This window comes from Musca autumnalis, unplaced genomic scaffold (genome assembly GCF_047663935.1).
Source record: "Musca autumnalis isolate F117 unplaced genomic scaffold, ASM4766393v1 scaffold_4, whole genome shotgun sequence".
In the NCBI taxonomy this organism is placed as follows: domain Eukaryota; kingdom Metazoa; phylum Arthropoda; class Insecta; order Diptera; family Muscidae; genus Musca; species Musca autumnalis.
This window is the reverse complement of record NW_027411977.1, coordinates 234,505,387-234,524,412: the sequence shown is the minus strand read 5'-3', so window position 1 is coordinate 234,524,412 and position 19,026 is coordinate 234,505,387.

Sequence of the window (19,026 nt, the reverse complement as noted above, 5' to 3'; positions counted from 1 at the left end):
AAGACCTCAAGAGCTCTTCTGTTGTCTATAGAAGACCTCAAGAGCTCTTCTGTTGTCTATAGAATACCTCAAGAGGTTTTCTGTTGTCTATAGAAAACCTCAAGAGGTCTTCTGTTGTCTATAGAAGACCTCAAGAGGTCTTCTGTTGTCTATAGAAAACCTCAAGAAGTCTTGTGTTGTCTATAAAAGACCTCAAGAGGTCTTCTGTTGTCTATAGAAGGCCTCAAGAGGTCTTCTGCTGTCTATAGAAGACTTCTAGAGGTCTTATGTTGTCTACAGAAGACCTCAAGAGGTCTTCTGTTGTCTATAGTAGACCTCAAGAGGTCTTATGTTGTCTATAGAAGACCTCAAGAGCTCTTCTGTTGTCTATAGAAGACCTCAAGAGCTCTTCTGTTGTCTATAGAATACCTCAAGAGGTTTTCTGTTGTCTATAGAAAACCTCAAGAGGTCTTCTGTTGTCTATAGAAGACCTAAAGAGGTCTTATGTTGTCTATAGAAGACCTCAAGAGGCCTTCTGCTGTCTATAGAGATCCTCAAGAGGTCTTCTGCTGTCTTCTGTTGTCTATAGAAGACCTCAAGAGGTCTTCTGTTGTTTATAGAAGACCTCAAGAGGTCTTCTGTTGTTTATAGAAGACCTCAAGAGGTCTTCTGTTGTCTATAGTAGTCCTCAAGAGGTCTTCTGTTGTCTATTAAATACCTCAAAAGCCTTCTCTTTTCTATAGAAGACTTCAAAAGGCCTTCTGTTGTCTATAGAAGACCCTAACAGGTCTTCTGTTGTCTAAAGAAGACCTCAAGAGGCCTTCTGCTGTCTATAGAGATCCTCAAGAGGTCTTCAGCTGTTTATAGAAGACTTCTAGAGGTCTTCTGTTGTCTATAGAAGACCTCAAGAGGCCTTCTGCTGTCTATAGAGGTCCTCAAGATGTCTTCTGCTGTCTATAGAAGACTTCTATAGATCTTCTGTTGTCTATAGAAGACCTCACGAGGTCTTCTGTTGTCTGTAGAAGACCTCACGAGGACTTCTTCTGTTGTCTATAGAAGACCTCAAGAGGTCTTCTGTTGTCTACAGAAGACCTCAAGAGGTCTTCTGTTGTCTATAGAAGATCTCTAGGGGTCTTCTGTTGTCTATAGAAGACCTCAAGAGGTTTTCTGTTGTCTATAGAAAACCTCAAGAGGTCTTCTGTTGTCTATAGAAGATCTCTAGGGGTCTTCTGTTGTCTATAGAAGACCTCAAGAGGTCTTCTGTTGTCTATAGAAAACCTCAAGAGGTCTTCTGTTGTCTATAGAAGATCTCTAGGGGTCTTCTGTTGTCTATAGAAGACCTCAAGAGGTTTTCTGTTGTCTATAGAAAACCTCAAGAGGTCTTCTGTTGTCTATAGAAGATCTCTAGGGGTCTTCTGTTGTCTATAGAAGACCTCAAGAGGTTTTCTGTTGTCTATAGAAAACCTCAAGAGGTCTTCTGTTGTCTATAGAAGACCTCAAGAGGTCTTCTGTTGTCTATAGAAGACCTCAAGAGGTCTTCTGTTTGTCTATACAAAACCTCAAGAGGTCTTCTGTTGTCTATAGAAGACCTCAAGAGGTCTTCTGTTGTCTATAGAAGACCTCAAGAGCTCTTCTGTTGTCTATAGAAGACCTCAAGAGGTTTTCTGTTGTCTATAGAAAACCTCAAGAGGTCTTCTGTTGTCTACAGAAGACTTCAAGAGGTTTTCTGTTGTCTATAGAAAACCTCAAGAGGTCTTCTGTTGTCTATAGAAAACCGCAAGAGGTCTTCTGTTGTCTATAGAAGACCTCAAGAGGTCTTCTGCTGTCTATAGAAGACTTCTAGAGGTCTTCTGTTGTCTATAGAAGACCTCAAGAGGTCTTCTGTTGTCTATAGTAGACCTCAAGAGGTCTTCTGTTGTCTATAGAAGTCCTCAAGAGGTCTTCTGTTGTCTATTAAATACCTCAAAAGACTTGCTCTTCTATAGAAAACTTCAAAAGGCCTTCTGTTGTCTATAGAAGACCCCAAGAGGTCTTCTGTTGTCTATAGAAGACCTCAAGGGGTCTTTTGTTGTCTATAGAACACCTCAAGAGGTCTTCTGTTGTCTGTAGAATACTTCAAGAGGTATTCTGTTGTCTATAGAAGACCTCAAAAGGCCTTCTGTTGTCTTTAGAAGGCCTCAAGAGGTTTTCTGTTCTCTATAGAAAACCTCAAGAGGTCTTCTGTTGTCTATAGAAGACCTCAAGGGGTTTTCTGTTCTCTATAGAAAACCTCAAGAGGTCTTCTGTTGTCTATAGAAGACCTCAAGGGGTCTTTTGTTGTCTATAGAAGACCTCAAGAGGTCTTCTGTTGTCTGTAGAATACTTCAAGAGGTATTCTGTTGTCTATAGAAGACCTCAAAAAGCCTTCTGTTGTCTTTAGAAGACCTCAAGAGGTCTTCTGTTGTCTATAGAAGACTTCAAGAGGTCTTCTGTTGCCTATAGAAGACTTCAAGAGGTCTTCTGTTTCTATAGAAGACCTCAAGAGGTTTTCTGTTGTCTATAGAAGACCTCAAGAGGTCTTCTGTTGTCTATAGAAGACTTCAAGAGGTCTTCTGTTGCCTATAGAAGACTTCAAGAGCTCTTCTGTTGTCTATAGAAGACCTCAAGAGCTCTTCTGTTGTCTATAGAATACCTCAAGAGGTTTTCTGTTGTCTATAGAAAACCTCAAGAGGTCTTCTGTTGTCTATAGAAGACCTCAAGAGGTCTTCTGTTGTCTATAGAAAACCTCAAGAAGTCTTGTGTTGTCTATAGAAGACCTCAAGAGGTCTTCTGTTGTCTATAGAAGGCCTCAAGAGGTCTTCTGCTGTCTATAGAAGACTTTTAGAGGTCTTATGTTGTCTATTGAAGACCTCAAGAGGTCTTCTGTTGTATATAGTAGACCTCAAGAGGTCTTATGTTGTCTATAGAAGACCTCAAGAGCTCTTCTGTTGTCTATAGAAGACCTCAAGAGCTCTTCTGTTGTATATAGAAGACCTCAAGAGCTCTTCTGTTGTCTATAGAATACCTCAAGAGGCTTTCTGTTGTCTATAGAATACCTCAAGAGGTTTTCTGTTGTCTATAGAAAACCTCAAGAGGTCTTCTGTTGTCTATAGAAGACCTCAAGAGGTCTTCTGTTGTCTATAGAAAACCTCAAGAAGTCTTGTGTTGTCTATAGAAGACCTCAAGAGGTCTTCTGTTGTCTATAGAAGGCCTCAAGAGGTCTTCTGCTGTCTATAGAAGACTTCTAGAGGTCTTATGTTGTCTATAGAAGACCTCACGAGCTCTTCTGTTGTCTATAGAAGACCTCAAGAGCTCTTCTGTTGTCTATAGAATACCTCAAGAGGTTTTCTGTTGTCTATAGAAAACCTCAAGAGGTCTTCTGTTGTCTATAGAAGACCTCAAGAGCTCTTCTGTTGTCTATAGAAGACCTCAAGAGGCCTTCTGCTGTCTATAGAGATCCTCAAGAGGTCTTCTGCTGTCTTCTGTTGTCTATAGAAGACCTCAAGAGGTCTTCTGTTGTCTATAGTAGACCTCAAGAGGTCTTATGTTGTCTATAGAAGACCTCAAGAGCTCTTCTGTTGTCTATAGAAGACCTCAAGAGCTCTTCTGTTGTCTATAGAAGACCTCAAGAGCTCTTCTGTTGTCTATAGAATACCTCAAGAGGTTTTCTGTTGTCTATAGAAAACCTCAAGAGGTCTTCTGTTGTCTATAGAAGACCTCAAGAGCTCTTCTGTTGTATATAGAAGACCTCAAGAGCTCTTCTGTTGTCTATAGAATACCTCAAGAGGTTTTCTGTTGTCTATAGAATACCTCAAGAGGTTTTCTGTTGTCTATAGAAAACCTCAAGAGGTCTTCTGTTGTCTATAGAAGACCTCAAGAGGTCTTCTGTTGTCTATAGAAACCTCAAGAAGTCTTGTGTTGTCTATAGAAGACCTCAAGAGGTCTTCTGTTGTCTATAGAAGGCCTCAAGAGGTCTTCTGCTGCCTATAGAAGACTTCTAGAGGTCTTATGTTGTCTATAGAAGACCTCAAGAGCTCTTCTGTTGTCTATAGAATACCTCAAGAGGTTTTCTGTTGTCTATAGAAAACCTCAAGAGGTCTTCTGTTGTCTATAGAAGACCTAAAGAGGTCTTCTGTTGTCTATAGAAGACCTCAAGAGGCCTTCTGCTGTCTATAGAGATCATCAAGAGGTCTTCTGCTGTCTTCTGTTGTCTATAGAAGACCTCAAGAGGTCTTCTGTTGTCTATAGTAGACCTCATGAGGTCTTATGTTGTCTATAGAAGACCTCAAGAGCTCTTCTGTTGTCTATAGAAGACCTCAAGAGCTCTTCTGTTGTCTATAGAAGACCTCAAGAGCTCTTCTGTTGTCTATAGAATACCTCAAGAGGTTTTCTGTTGTCTATAGAAAACCTCAAGAGGTCTTCTGTTGTCTATAGAAGACCTAAAGAGGTCTTCTGTTGTCTATAGAAGAATTCAAGAGGCCTTCTGCTGTCTATAGAGATCCTCAAGAGGTCTTCTGCTGTTTTCTGTTGTCTATAGAAGACCTCAAGAGGTCTTCTGTTGTCTATAGTAGTCCTCAAGAGGTCTTCTGTTGTCTATTAAATACCTCAAAAGCCTTCTCTTTTCTATAGAAGACTTCAAAAGGCCTTCTGTTGTCTATAGAAGACCCTAAGAGGTCTTCTGTTGTCTAAAGAAGACCTCAAGAGGCCTTCTGCTGTCTATAGAGGTCCTCAAGAGGTCTTCTGCTGTCTATAGAAGACTTCTATAGATCTTCTGTTGTCTATAGAAGACCTCAAGAGGTCTTCTGTTGTCTATAGAAGACCTCAAGAGGACTTCTGTTGTCTATAGAAGACCTCAAGAGGTCTTCTGTTGCCTATAGAAGACCTCAAGAGGTCTTCTGTTGTCTATAGAAGACCTCAAGAGGTCTTCTGTTGTCTATAGAAGACCTCAAGAGGTTTGTGTTGTCTATAGAAAACCTCAAGAGGTCTTCTGTTGTCTATAGAAGATCTCTAGGGGTCTTCTGTTGTCTATAGAAGATCTCTAGCTGTCTTCTGTTGTCTATAGAAGACCTCAAGAGGTCTTCTGTTGTCTATAGAAGACCTCAAGGGGTCTTCTGTTGTCTATAGAAAACCTCAAGAGGTCTTCTGTTGTCTATAGAAGACCTCAAGAGGTCTTCTGTTGTCTATAGAAGACTTCAAGAGGTTTTCCTGTTGTCTATAGAAAACCTCAAGAGGTCTTCTGTTGTCTATAGAAAACCTCAAGAGGTCTTCTGTTGTGTATAGAAGACCTCAAGAGGTCTTCTGCTGTCTATAGAAGACTTCTAGAGGTCTTCTGTTGTCTAAAGAAGACCTCAAGAGGCCTTCTGCTGTCTATAGAGATCCTCAAGAGGTCTTCAGCTGTTTATAGAAGACTTCTAGAGGTCTTCTGTTGTCTATAGAAGACCTCAAGAGGCCTTCTGCTGTCTATAGAGGTCCTCAAGATGTCTTCTGCTGTCTATAGAAGACTTCTATAGATCTTCTGTTGTCTATAGAAGACCTCACGAGGTCTTCTGTTGTCTGTAGAAGACCTCACGAGGACTTCTTCTGTTGTCTATAGAAGACCTCAAGAGGTCTTCTGTTGTCTACAGAAGACCTCAAGAGGTCTTTTGTTGTCTATAGAAGACCTCAAGAGGTCTTCTGTTGTCTATAGAAAACCTCAAGAGGTCTTCTGTTGTCTATAGAAGATCTCTAGGGGTCTTCTGTTGTCTATAGAAGACCTCAAGAGGTTTTCTGTTGTCTATAGAAAACCTCAAGAGGTCTTCTGTTGTCTATAGAAGATCTCTAGGGGTCTTCTGTTGTCTATAGAAGACCTCAAGAGGTTTTCTGTTGTCTATAGAAAACCTCAAGAGGTCTTCTGTTGTCTATAGAAGACCTCAAGAGGTCTTCTGTTGTCTATAGAAGACCTCAAGAGGTCTCTGTTGTCTATACAAAACCTCAAGAGGTCTTCTGTTGTCTATAGAAGACCTCAAGAGGTCTTCTGTTGTCTATAGAAGACCTCAAGAGCTCTTCTGTTGTCTATAGAAGACCTCAAGAGGTTTTCTGTTGTCTATAGAAAACCTCAAGAGGTCTTCTGTTGTCTACAGAAGACTTCAAGAGGTTTTCTGTTGTCTATAGAAAACCTCAAGAGGTCTTCTGTTGTCTATAGAAAACCGCAAGAGGTCTTCTGTTGTCTATAGAAGACCTCAAGAGGTCTTCTGCTGTCTATAGAAGACTTCTAGAGGTCTTCTGTTGTCTATAGAAGACCTCAAGAGGTCTTCTGTTGTCTATAGTAGACCTCAAGAGGTCTTCTGTTGTCTATAGAAGTCCTCAAGAGGTCTTCTGTTGTCTATTAAATACCTCAAAAGACTTGCTCTTCTATAGAAAACTTCAAAAGGCCTTCTGTTGTCTATAGAAGACCCCAAGAGGTCTTCTGTTGTCTATAGAAGACCTCAAGGGGGTCTTTTGTTGTCTATAGAACACCTCAAGAGGTCTTCTGTTGTCTGTAGAATACTTCAAGAGGTATTCTGTTGTCTATAGAAGACCTCAAAAGGCCTTCTGTTGTCTTTAGAAGGCCTCAAGAGGTTTTCTGTTCTCTATAGAAAACCTCAAGAGGTCTTCTGTTGTCTATAGAAGACCTCAAGGGGTTTTCTGTTCTCTATAGAAAACCTCAAGAGGTCTTCTGTTGTCTATAGAAGACCTCAAGGGGTCTTTTGTTGTCTATAGAAGACCTCAAGAGGTCTTCTGTTGTCTGTAGAATACTTCAAGAGGTATTCTGTTGTCTATAGAAGACCTCAAAAAGCCTTCTGTTGTCTTTAGAAGACCTCAAGAGGTCTTCTGTTGTCTATAGAAGACTTCAAGAGGTCTTCTGTTGCCTATAGAAGACTTCAAGAGGTCTTCTGTTTTCTATAGAAGACCTCAAGAGGTTTTCTGTTGTCTATAGAAGACCTCAAGAGGTCTTCTGTTGTCTATAGAAGACTTCAAGAGGTCTTCTGTTGCCTATAGAAGACTTCAAGAGCTCTTCTGTTGTCTATAGAAGACCTCAAGAGCTCTTCTGTTGTCTATAGAATACCTCAAGAGGTTTTCTGTTGTCTATAGAAAACCTCAAGAGGTCTTCTGTTGTCTATAGAAGACCTCAAGAGGTCTTCTGTTGTCTATAGAAAACCTCAAGAAGTCTTGTGTTGTCTATAGAAGACCTCAAGAGGTCTTCTGTTGTCTATAGAAGGCCTCAAGAGGTCTTCTGCTGTCTATAGAAGACTTTTAGAGGTCTTATGTTGTCTATTGAAGACCTCAAGAGGTCTTCTGTTGTATATAGTAGACCTCAAGAGGTCTTATGTTGTCTATAGAAGACCTCAAGAGCTCTTCTGTTGTCTATAGAAGACCTCAAGAGCTCTTCTGTTGTATATAGAAGACCTCAAGAGCTCTTCTGTTGTCTATAGAATACCTCAAGAGGCTTTCTGTTGTCTATAGAATACCTCAAGAGGTTTTCTGTTGTCTATAGAAAACCTCAAGAGGTCTTCTGTTGTCTATAGAAGACCTCAAGAGGTCTTCTGTTGTCTATAGAAAACCTCAAGAAGTCTTGTGTTGTCTATAGAAGACCTCAAGAGGTCTTCTGTTGTCTATAGAAGGCCTCAAGAGGTCTTCTGCTGTCTATAGAAGACTTCTAGAGGTCTTATGTTGTCTATAGAAGACCTCACGAGCTCTTCTGTTGTCTATAGAAGACCTCAAGAGCTCTTCTGTTGTCTATAGAATACCTCAAGAGGTTTTCTGTTGTCTATAGAAAACCTCAAGAGGTCTTCTGTTGTCTATAGAAGACCTCAAGAGCTCTTCTGTTGTCTATAGAAGACCTCAAGAGGCCTTCTGCTGTCTATAGAGAATCCTCAAGAGGTCTTCTGCTGTCTTCTGTTGTCTATAGAAGACCTCAAGAGGTCTTCTGTTGTCTATAGTAGACCTCAAGAGGTCTTATGTTGTCTATAGAAGACCTCAAGAGCTCTTCTGTTGTCTATAGAAGACCTCAAGAGCTCTTCTGTTGTCTATAGAAGACCTCAAGAGCTCTTCTGTTGTCTATAGAATACCTCAAGAGGTTTTCTGTTGTCTATAGAAAACCTCAAGAGGTCTTCTGTTGTCTATAGAAGACCTCAAGAGCTCTTCTGTTGTATATAGAAGACCTCAAGAGCTCTTCTGTTGTCTATAGAATACCTCAAGAGGTTTTCTGTTGTCTATAGAATACCTCAAGAGGTTTTCTGTTGTCTATAGAAAACCTCAAGAGGTCTTCTGTTGTCTATAGAAGACCTCAAGAGGTCTTCTGTTGTCTATAGAAAACCTCAAGAAGTCTTGTGTTGTCTATAGAAGACCTCAAGAGGTCTTCTGTTGTCTATAGAAGGCCTCAAGAGGTCTTCTGCTGCCTATAGAAGACTTCTAGAGGTCTTATGTTGTCTATAGAAGACCTCAAGAGCTCTTCTGTTGTCTATAGAATACCTCAAGAGGTTTTCTGTTGTCTATAGAAAACCTCAAGAGGTCTTCTGTTGTCTATAGAAGACCTAAAGAGGTCTTCTGTTGTCTATAGAAGACCTCAAGAGGCCTTCTGCTGTCTATAGAGATCCTCAAGAGGTCTTCTGCTGTCTTCTGTTGTCTATAGAAGACCTCAAGAGGTCTTCTGTTGTCTATAGTAGACCTCATGAGGTCTTATGTTGTCTATAGAAGACCTCAAGAGCTCTTCTGTTGTCTATAGAAGACCTCAAGAGCTCTTCTGTTGTCTATAGAAGACCTCAAGAGCTCTTCTGTTGTCTATAGAATACCTCAAGAGGTTTTCTGTTGTCTATAGAAAACCTCAAGAGGTCTTCTGTTGTCTATAGAAGACCTAAAGAGGTCTTCTGTTGTCTATAGAAGAATTCAAGAGGCCTTCTGCTGTCTATAGAGATCCTCAAGAGGTCTTCTGCTGTCTTCTGTTGTCTATAGAAGACCTCAAGAGGTCTTCTGTTGTCTATAGTAGTCCTCAAGAGGTCTTCTGTTGTCTATTAAATACCTCAAAAGCCTTCTCTTTTCTATAGAAGACTTCAAAAGGCCTTCTGTTGTCTATAGAAGACCCTAAGAGGTCTTCTGTTGTCTAAAGAAGACCTCAAGAGGCCTTCTGCTGTCTATAGAGGTCCTCAAGAGGTCTTCTGCTGTCTATAGAAGACTTCTATAGATCTTCTGTTGTCTATAGAAGACCTCAAGAGGTCTTCTGTTGTCTATAGAAGACCTCAAGAGGACTTCTGTTGTCTATAGAAGACCTCAAGAGGTCTTCTGTTGCCTATAGAAGACCTCAAGAGGTCTTCTGTTGTCTATAGAAGACCTCAAGAGGTCTTCTGTTGTCTATAGAAGACCTCAAGAGGTTTGTGTTGTCTATAGAAAACCTCAAGAGGTCTTCTGTTGTCTATAGAAGATCTCTAGGGGTCTTCTGTTGTCTATAGAAGATCTCTAGCTGTCTTCTGTTGTCTATAGAAGACCTCAAGAGGTCTTCTGTTGTCTATAGAAGACCTCAAGGGGTCTTCTGTTGTCTATAGAAAACCTCAAGAGGTCTTCTGTTGTCTATAGAAGACCTCAAGAGGTCTTCTGTTGTCTATAGAAGACTTCAAGAGGTTTCCTGTTGTCTATAGAAAACCTCAAGAGGTCTTCTGTTGTCTATAGAAAACCTCAAGAGGTCTTCTGTTGTGTATAGAAGACCTCAAGAGGTCTTCTGCTGTCTATAGAAGACTTCTAGAGGTCTTCTGTTGTCTATAGTAGACCTCAAGAGGTGCTCTGTTGTCTATAGAAGTCCTCAAGAGGTCTTCTGTTGTCTATAGAAGACCTCAAGAGGTTTTCTGTTGTCTATAGAAGACCTCAAGAGGTTTTCTGTTGTCTATAGAAAACCTCAAGAGGTCTTCTGTTGTCTACAGAAGACTTCAAGAGGTTTTCTGTTGTCTATAGAAAACCTCAAGAGGTCATCTGTTGTCTATAGAAAACCTCAAGAGGTCTTCTGTTGTCTATAGAAGACCTCAAGAGGTCTTCTGCTGTCTATAGAAGACTTCTAGAGGTCTTCTGTTGTCTATAGTAGACCTCAAGAGGTGCTCTGTTGTCTATAGAAGTCCTCAAGAGGTCTTCTGTTGTCTATTAAATACCTCAAAAGACTTTCTCTTCTATAGAAAACTTCAAAAGGCCTTCTGTTGTCTATAGAAGACCCCAAGAGGTCTTCTGTTGTCTATAGAAGACCTCAAGAGACCTTCTGCTGTCCATAGAGATCCTCAAGAGGTCTTCTGCTGTCTATAGAAGACTTCTAGATGTCTTCTGTTGTCTATAGAAGACCTCAAGAGGTCTTCTGCTGTCTACAGAGGTCCTCAAGAGGTCTTCTGCTGTCTATAGAAGACTTCTAGAGATCTTCTGTTGTCTATAGAAGACCTCAAGAGGTCTTCTGTTGTCTAAAGAAGACCTCAAGAGGACTTCTGTTGTCTATAGAAGACCTCAAGAGGTCTTCTGTTGTCTATAGAAGACCTCAAGAGGTCTTATGTTGTCTATAGAAGACCTCAAGAGGTCTTCTGTTGTCTATAGAAGACCTCAAGAGGTCTTCTGTTGTCTATAGAAGACCTCAAGAGGTCTTCTGTTGTCTATAGAAGACCTCAAGAGGTATTCTGTTGTCTAAAGAAAACCTCAAGAGGTCTTCTGTTGTCTATAGAAAACCTCAAGAGGTCTTCTGTTGTCTATAAAAGACCTCAAGAGGTCTTCTGTTGTCTATAGAAGACCTCAAGAGGTCTTCTGTTGTCTATAGAAAACCTCAAGAGGTCTTCTGTTGTCTATAAAAGACCTCAAGAGGTCTTCTGTTGTCTATAGAAGACCTCAAGAGGTCTTCTGTTGTCTATAGAAAACCTCAAGATGTCTTCTGTTGTCTATAAAAGACCCCAAGAGGTCTTCTGTTGTCTATGGAAGACCTCAAGAGGCCTTCTGCTTTCCATAGAGATCCTCAAGAGGTCTTCTGCTGTCTATAGAAGACTTCTAGATGTCTTCTGTTGTCTATAGAAGACCTCAAGAGGCCTTCTGCTGTCTATAGAGTTCCTCAAGAGGTCTTCTGCTGTCTATAGAAGACTTCTAGAGATCTTCTGTTGTCTATAGAAGACCTCAAGAGGTCTTCTGTTGTCTAAAGAAGACCTCAAGAGGACTTCTGTTGTCTATAGAAGACCTCAAGAGGTCTTCTGTTGTCTATGGAAGACCTCAAGAGGTCTTCTGTTGTCTATAGAAGACCTCAAGAGGTCTTCTGTTGTCTATAGAAGACCTCAAGAGGTCTTCCGTTGTCTATAGAAGACCTCAAGAGGTCTTCTGTTGTCTATAGAAGACCTCAAGAGGTCTTCTGTTGTCTATAGAAGACCTCAAGAGGTCTTCTGTTGTCTATAGAAGACCTCAAGAGGTCTTCTGTTGTCTATAGAAGACCTCAAGAGGTATTCTGTTGTCTAAAGAAAACCTCAAGAGGTCTTCTGTTGTCTATAGAAAACCTCAAGAGGTCTTCTGTTGTCTATAAAAGACCTCAAGAGGTCTTCTGTTGTCTATAGAAGACCTCAAGAGGTCTTCTGTTGTCTATAGAAAACCTCAAGATGTCTTCTGTTGTCTATAGAAGACCTCAAGAGGTCTTCTGTTGTCTATAGAAGACCACAAGAGGTCTTCTGTTGTCTATAGAAAACTTCAAGAGGTCTTCTGTTGTCTATAGAAGGCCTCAAGAGGTCTTCTGTTGTCTATAGAAAACCTCAAGAGGTCTTCTGTTGTCTATAGAAGACCTCAAGAGGTCTTCTGTTGTCTACAGAAGACCTCAAGAGGTATTCTGTTGTCTATAGAAAGCCTCAAGAGGTCTTCTGTTGTCTATAGAAGACCTCAAGAGGTTTGTGTTGTCTATAGAAAACCTCAAGAGGTCTTCTGTTGTCTATAGAAGATCTCTAGGGGTCTTCTGTTGTCTATAGAAGATCTCTAGCTGTCTTCTGTTGTCTATAGAAGACCTCAAGAGGTCTTCTGTTGTCTATAGAAGACCTCAAGGGGTCTTCTGTTGTCTATAGAAAACCTCAAGAGGTCTTCTGTTGTCTATAGAAGACCTCAAGAGGTCTTTTGTTGTCTATAGAAGACTTCAAGAGGTTTTCTGTTGTCTATAGAAAACCTCAAGAGGTCTTCTGTTGTCTATAGAAAACCTCAAGAGGTCTTCTGTTGTCTATAGAAGACCTCAAGAGGTCTTCTGCTGTCTATAGAAGACTTCTAGAGGTCTTCTGTTGTCTATAGTAGACCTCAAGAGGTGCTCTATTGTCTATAGAAGTCCTCAAGAGGTCTTCTGTTGTCTATAGAAGACCTCAAGAGGTTTTCTGTTGTCTATAGAAGACCTCAAGAGGTTTTCTGTTGTCTATAGAAAACCTCAAGAGGTCATCTGTTGTCTATAGAAAACCTCAAGAGGTCTTCTGTTGTCTATAGAAGACCTCAAGAGGTCTTCTGCTGTCTATAGAAGACTTCTAGAGGTCTTCTGTTGTCTATAGTAGACCTCAAGAGGTGCTCTGTTGTCTATAGAAGTCCTCAAGAGGTCTTCTGTTGTCTATTAAATACCTCAAAAGACTTTCTCTTCAATAGAAAACTTCAAAAGGCCTTCTGTTGTCTATAGAAGACCCCAAGAGGTCTTCTGTTGTCTATAGAAGACCTCAAGAGGCCTTCTGCTGTCCATAGAGATCCTCAAGAGGTCTTCTGCTGTCTATAGAAGACTTCTAGATGTCTTCTGTTGTCTATAGAAGACCTCAAGAGGTCTTCTGCTGTCTATAGAGGTCCTCAAGAGGTCTTCTGCTGTCTATAGAAGACTTCTAGAGATCTTCTGTTGTCTATAGAAGACCTCAAGAGGTCTTCTGTTGTCTAAAGAAGACCTCAAGAGGACTTCTGTTGTCTATAGAAGACCTCAAGAGGTCTTCTGTTGTCTATAGAAGACCTCAAGAGGTCTTATGTTGTCTATAGAAGACCTCAAGAGGTCTTCTGTTGTCTATAGAAGACCTCAAAAGGTCTTCTGTTGTCTATAGAAGACCTCAAGAGGTCTTCTGTTGTCTATAGAAGACCTCAAGAGGTATTCTGTTGTCTAAAGAAAACCTCAAGAGGTCTTCTGTTGTCTATAGAAAACCTCAAGAGGTCTTCTGTTGTCTATAAAAGACCTCAAGAGGTCTTCTGTTGTCTATAGAAGACCTCAAGAGGTCTTCTGTTGTCTATAGAAAACCTCAAGAGGTCTTCTGTTGTCTATAAAAGACCTCAAGAGGTCTTCTGTTGTCTATAGAAGACCTCAAGAGGTCTTCTGTTGTCTATAGAAAACCTCAAGATGTCTTCTGTTGTCTATAAAAGACCCCAAGAGGTCTTCTGTTGTCTATGGAAGACCTCAAGAGGCCTTCTGCTTTCCATAGAGATCCTCAAGAGGTCTTCTGCTGTCTATAGAAGACTTCTAGATGTCTTCTGTTGTCTATAGAAGACCTCAAGAGGCCTTCTGCTGTCTATAGAGTTCCTCAAGAGGTCTTCTGCTGTCTATAGAAGACTTCTAGAGATCTTCTGTTGTCTATAGAAGACCTCAAGAGGTCTTCTGTTGTCTAAAGAAGACCTCAAGAGGACTTCTGTTGTCTATAGAAGACCTCAAGAGGTCTTCTGTTGTCTATAGAAGACCTCAAGAGGTCTTCTGTTGTCTATAGAAGACCTCAAGAGGTCTTCTGTTGTCTATAGAAGACCTCAAGAGGTCTTCTGTTGTCTATAGAAGACCTCAAGAGGTCTTCTGTTGTCTATAGAAGACCTCAAGAGGTCTTCTGTTGTCTATAGAAGACCTCAAGAGGTCTTCTGTTGTCTATAGAAGACCTCAAGAGGTCTTCTGTTGTCTATAGAAGACCTCAAGAGGTATTCTGTTGTCTATAGAAGACCTCAAGAGGTATTCTGTTGTCTAAAGAAAACCTCAAGAGGTCTTCTGTTGTCTATAGAAAACCTCAAGAGGTCTTCTGTTGTCTATAAAAGACCTCAAGAGGTCTTCTGTTGTCTATAGAAGACCTCAAGAGGTCTTCTGTTGTCTATAGAAAACCTCAAGATGTCTTCTGTTGTCTATAGAAGACCTCAAGAGGTCTTCTGTTGTCTATAGAAGACCACAAGAGGTCTTCTGTTGTCTATAGAAAACTTCAAGAGGTCTTCTGTTGTCTATAGAAGGCCTCAAGAGGTCTTCTGTTGTCTATAGAAAACCTCAAGAGGTCTTCTGTTGTCTATAGAAGACCTCAAGAGGTCTTCTGTTGTCTACAGAAGACCTCAAGAGGTATTCTGTTGTCTATAGAAAGCCTCAAGAGGTCTTCTGTTGTCTATAGAAGACCTCAAGAGGTATTCTGTTGTCTATAAAAGACTTTAGGAGGTCATATGTTGCCTATAGAAGACCTCAAAAGGTCTTCTGTTGTCTATAGAATACCTCAAAAGGTCTTCTGTTGTCTATAGAAGACGTTAAGAGATCTGCTGTTGTATATAGATGGCATTAAGACGATTTCTGTTGTCTATAAAGGACCTCAAGAGGTCTTCTGTTGTCTATAAAAGACTTCAAGAGGTCTTCTGTTGTCTATAGAAGACCTCAAGAGGTCTTCTGTTGTCTATAGAAGACCTCAAGAGGTCTTCTGTTGTCTATAGAAGACCTCAAGAGGTCTTCTGTTGTCTATAGAAGACCTCAAGAGGTCTTCTGTTGTCTATAGAAGACCTCAAGAAGTCTTCGGTTTTATATAGAAGACCTCAAAAGGTCATAAGACACCAGTAGAGCTCGTGTGCAAAATTTTGACAACACATTTCATTATTTTTTTGAAATGTAACGAAAAATCACATATGATCGCTAATTGACATAAATGTGATCAATTTATATTACACATTTTAGCATTTATAGCTAAATTTCATCTAGAATCTAGCCTCATATGTGTTTTTTCAAAAGGATAAATTATAATGTGGGAATGTCTGTTTATTACAGAGGTTAACCAAATTTCGGAAGACGATATCCCAAGATAACAATAATTGAAACCAATTTCATGTTCACATTAGCTCTACCCACTTATCAACTTGTGTAAATCTGAAGTGTGGCAGGCCACAACATACGCCGATCACCATATCTTAATGTTTTAATTTAAAACACATACTCATCTGCCATTAAGATAAGCAACTAGAAAATAAAAGCAACTAATTTCACATATTCTCAACAAATTTGCTAGATTTTTATCATAGCAGATGTAAATTTAAGACAGAAATTTAAAAGTTGGGTGTGCAATTTAATGTTTCCTTTTTGAAGATAAAAATCTACTCATATATTCTAAAACAGACCTGCATATGTATGTCAAACACTTACTGGTTGTCATACAAGATATTCTTATGAAGACAAAGGAGGATACACCTTCCTGCTTCATATGAATATGTATGTACATATTTGTTTGCTATAATAATGTATTTCGTAAACATAAGATCATCAAGTCTATAAACACAAATAGCCACCAGTATTGTCAAATGCGTTATCAAGCAAAAGAAATCTAAATATCCTTCATCTTTCTCTAAGAACGAACAACGTGTATTGAGGAGTTTAAATATTTCCCACAATATGTAAGAACACATGATTCCGCATTTACCCGCCCAATTACTACTATTTTTCCTAAACATATACATATGTATCCATACATTTGTACACATCTGCATAAATGTGTGTTATACATGTATGTTTGTATGAATATCCACTTGCTGATTTGCAGTAAGTGATAAGAAAGTGATTTGCTTCTTAAAGGATTTAGATTGCAATCAGTGCAGTGCATCACTTTAAAAGAGCACACACAAAGAAGAAAGTCGAGTCCTTGCTTCTTACAGAGTCTATAGAGTCGTTGATCTAGTTTTCTTTGAGGTCTGCAGGTATTAACATGTGACATGGGTGTATAAACATTGTGTGTATGCTTATTCATGTGTCTCGTCATAGATGCTTATCATGAGAGAATTTTAAGAAATGACTGAAATATCTGCCTCAGGAGTACATATTTTAAAATGTGCACTTTAGATTTACATCTGTTGTGATTAAAATCTTGGCAAATTTTTTGGGAATATGTGCAATTAGTTGCTCTTACTTTCTAGTTACTTATCTTAATTGTAGATGAGTATGTGTTCTAAATTGAAATGCTAAGATATGGTAAACCGTAGATGTGGCCACACTTCAGATATTCAGCTGTTGATAAGTCCACCTAATGTGAACTTTAATTGGGTTAAATTATTTCTATTTATGGATAACAATGTGACATGAGAGACACTAGTATAGACAAGGTGAAGATGTGTTCTATTACACTGTATGACACAAAAAATAATTGCATGATAATTCGGCCAGATTATGAAAGAGGACCGAAAAAAAGAAGACACGTGTAGCGGCATTTTGAAAGTTTAGGTCGGGAAGTAACTTAAATAGGCGTGGCAAGTTCCGCCCAATTCTACTGGTTTTGGAATATTCAACATCAGATACCTTGGAATCCTTGCATTTTAGGTATAAAGTGTCTTTGGCAATATTACTGACAACAATATCTTTTTATGAAAAAAAATTAACCCTCATGTGAGTCACTAAAGCTGTATTTTAGGTCCCTTTTTTCAAAAACGTTTAAAAACTCCTTTAAAATGTGATCGTATCAGATCAAAATATTCTACAAAATTATTTGTCATAAAATTTTACTATAGGTCCCCGAATACACCAAAACTCTAAATCGTACCTAAACGCCAGGAATCTGCCAAAAGTAAAATCAAGTTTTAGGGTTAATGTTGTACTTTATCTGAGTTTATTAAGTTTTGTCCCACAAAACTTCATTCTAGATAGAAGACGTCAAAGACAAAAATATTCTCCATCAAATTTCAATATAATTCGCCGAATAAATGAAATATGTATTTCTAGCTGAAGATGTAGCCTATATCAAAGACGAACTCAGGAAATAGTATATTGTAAACAAGTTGAAGAGGGAGCGCCAACTCACTTTTAACAGATTTTCAGTCCGGCTCATCTATGAATAATAGACTCACCCTGTTGCTCGTCTTTTATAGGCAGTCTCTTTGGCTCGTCTATAATAGACTACCTCTTTGGATCGTCTTGGCTCCAAAATAGAGACTCCTTGATGACCTTCTGCGCGTTTATTATTGTGGTCCTTCATCCAATAAAAGTAATTAATATGTAATTTGCCCAAATTAATTTTCATCCACAAAGTGATATGTGGGCATGTATGCCTGCCTACTCAACAGAAATTAATCATATCACTTAGATCACAAGACCCACAAAAATAGTAATAGAAATTTACCCGCACATGTCATAGATATCCTCAGATAAAAATAATTGGAACCAATTACAAGTTCACATTAGTAGAAATTATCAATAGGTCTACATCTGAACTGTGGCCACAGACATGGTTCACCATATCTTAACGTTTTAATTAAGAACACATACTCATCTGCAATTAAGATAAGCAACTATAAAATAAGAGCAACTAATTTCACATATTCTCAACAAATTTTCCAAGATTTTAATCACAGCAGATGTAAATCTTAAATGCACATTTTAAAATATGTACTCATGACCTTTTAGAGATATTTTCAAGATTTTTCTAATGATAAGAGTCTATTTCAAGACAAACGTTGCATGTGCATACACATTCCTACACATATGAAAGAATAGATCAAAGACTGTGCTAGAAGGAAGGACTCGACTTTCTTCTTTGTTTTTTTTTTTTAAGTAACGTATTGCACTGATTGCAATCTAAATCCTTTAAGTAGCAAATCACTTTCTTATCACTTACTACAAATCAGCAAGAAGATATTCATACAAATATGTAGTTACAGATAATGTGTGCATACGGTTCTGTACGTATGAATGTGTGGATTTAAAAGCCATGAAAACTAAAAAATTTTCACGTAGGAACAATAGAATTGTAAATGAGAGATCATGTACTTTTGAATGTTATGGGAAAATCTTAAGTATGAGGAATTTAGATTTAACTTGATTGATAACACATTCAACAATACATCCTTAGGTTTTTAGGTTTGTTTTTTTTTTCAGTTTGTAAAATACAATATTATTGCAAACAAATATACATATACGTATTCATATGAAAAGTGAAGGCGTATCCACTCCAGTAGCTTAAGCATATTTGAATGAATTCCAGTCAGTCAGTGTTTGATATACATACATAAAGATGTATGTTCAAGGATATATGAGTAGATTTTTATCTTAAAATAGGAAAATAAATTGTACACCTAATTTTCAAACGTCTACTACACATTTACATCTGCTATGATTAAAATCTAGAACATTTGTTGAGAGTAGGTGAAATTAGTTGTTTTTTCTCTAGTTGCTTATCTTAACATGGGATACATTAAGATATGGTGAACCAAGTATGTTTGTGGCCAGCCACACTTCAGATACACACAAGTTGATAAGTAGATACATCTAATGTGAACTTTAAATTAGTTTCAATTATAGTAATCTAGGGATATCAATATCATTTGTGTGATATTTTTTTTTTAAATTTGGTGGGATTGGCAATGAAAGTGATATGGTTAACCTCTGTATTAGAAATACATACCCACATGATAATATCATCTTTAAATTACCACGCATTAGGGTAGATTCTAGATATACTTAGGTGTTAAATACTGAAATGTTTAGTTTAAATGGATTGCACTGATGTCAGTGAGAGTTGTATGTACTCGAGTATATCAAATTACACTATGCAACACTAAAAATGCAAACAGCTTCCAGTATGCATTTTTTTACCTTACATATTGAGACCACAAAAACCCTAGTAGGTTTTTGTCCTGTCAGATCCCGTTCGTATTTTATGGCCTCATCTACACCGGGCTAAAACTAGAGAAAAAAAGCCCTAATTTAGTAGAACTTATGTTTTGAAGAGAAAACATAAGAAAACCTCCACCTAGGGCATTAAAATCGATAAAATATAAAAAATTTTATATAATTGCTGAAATCCTGGTCAGTATCAGTTAAAC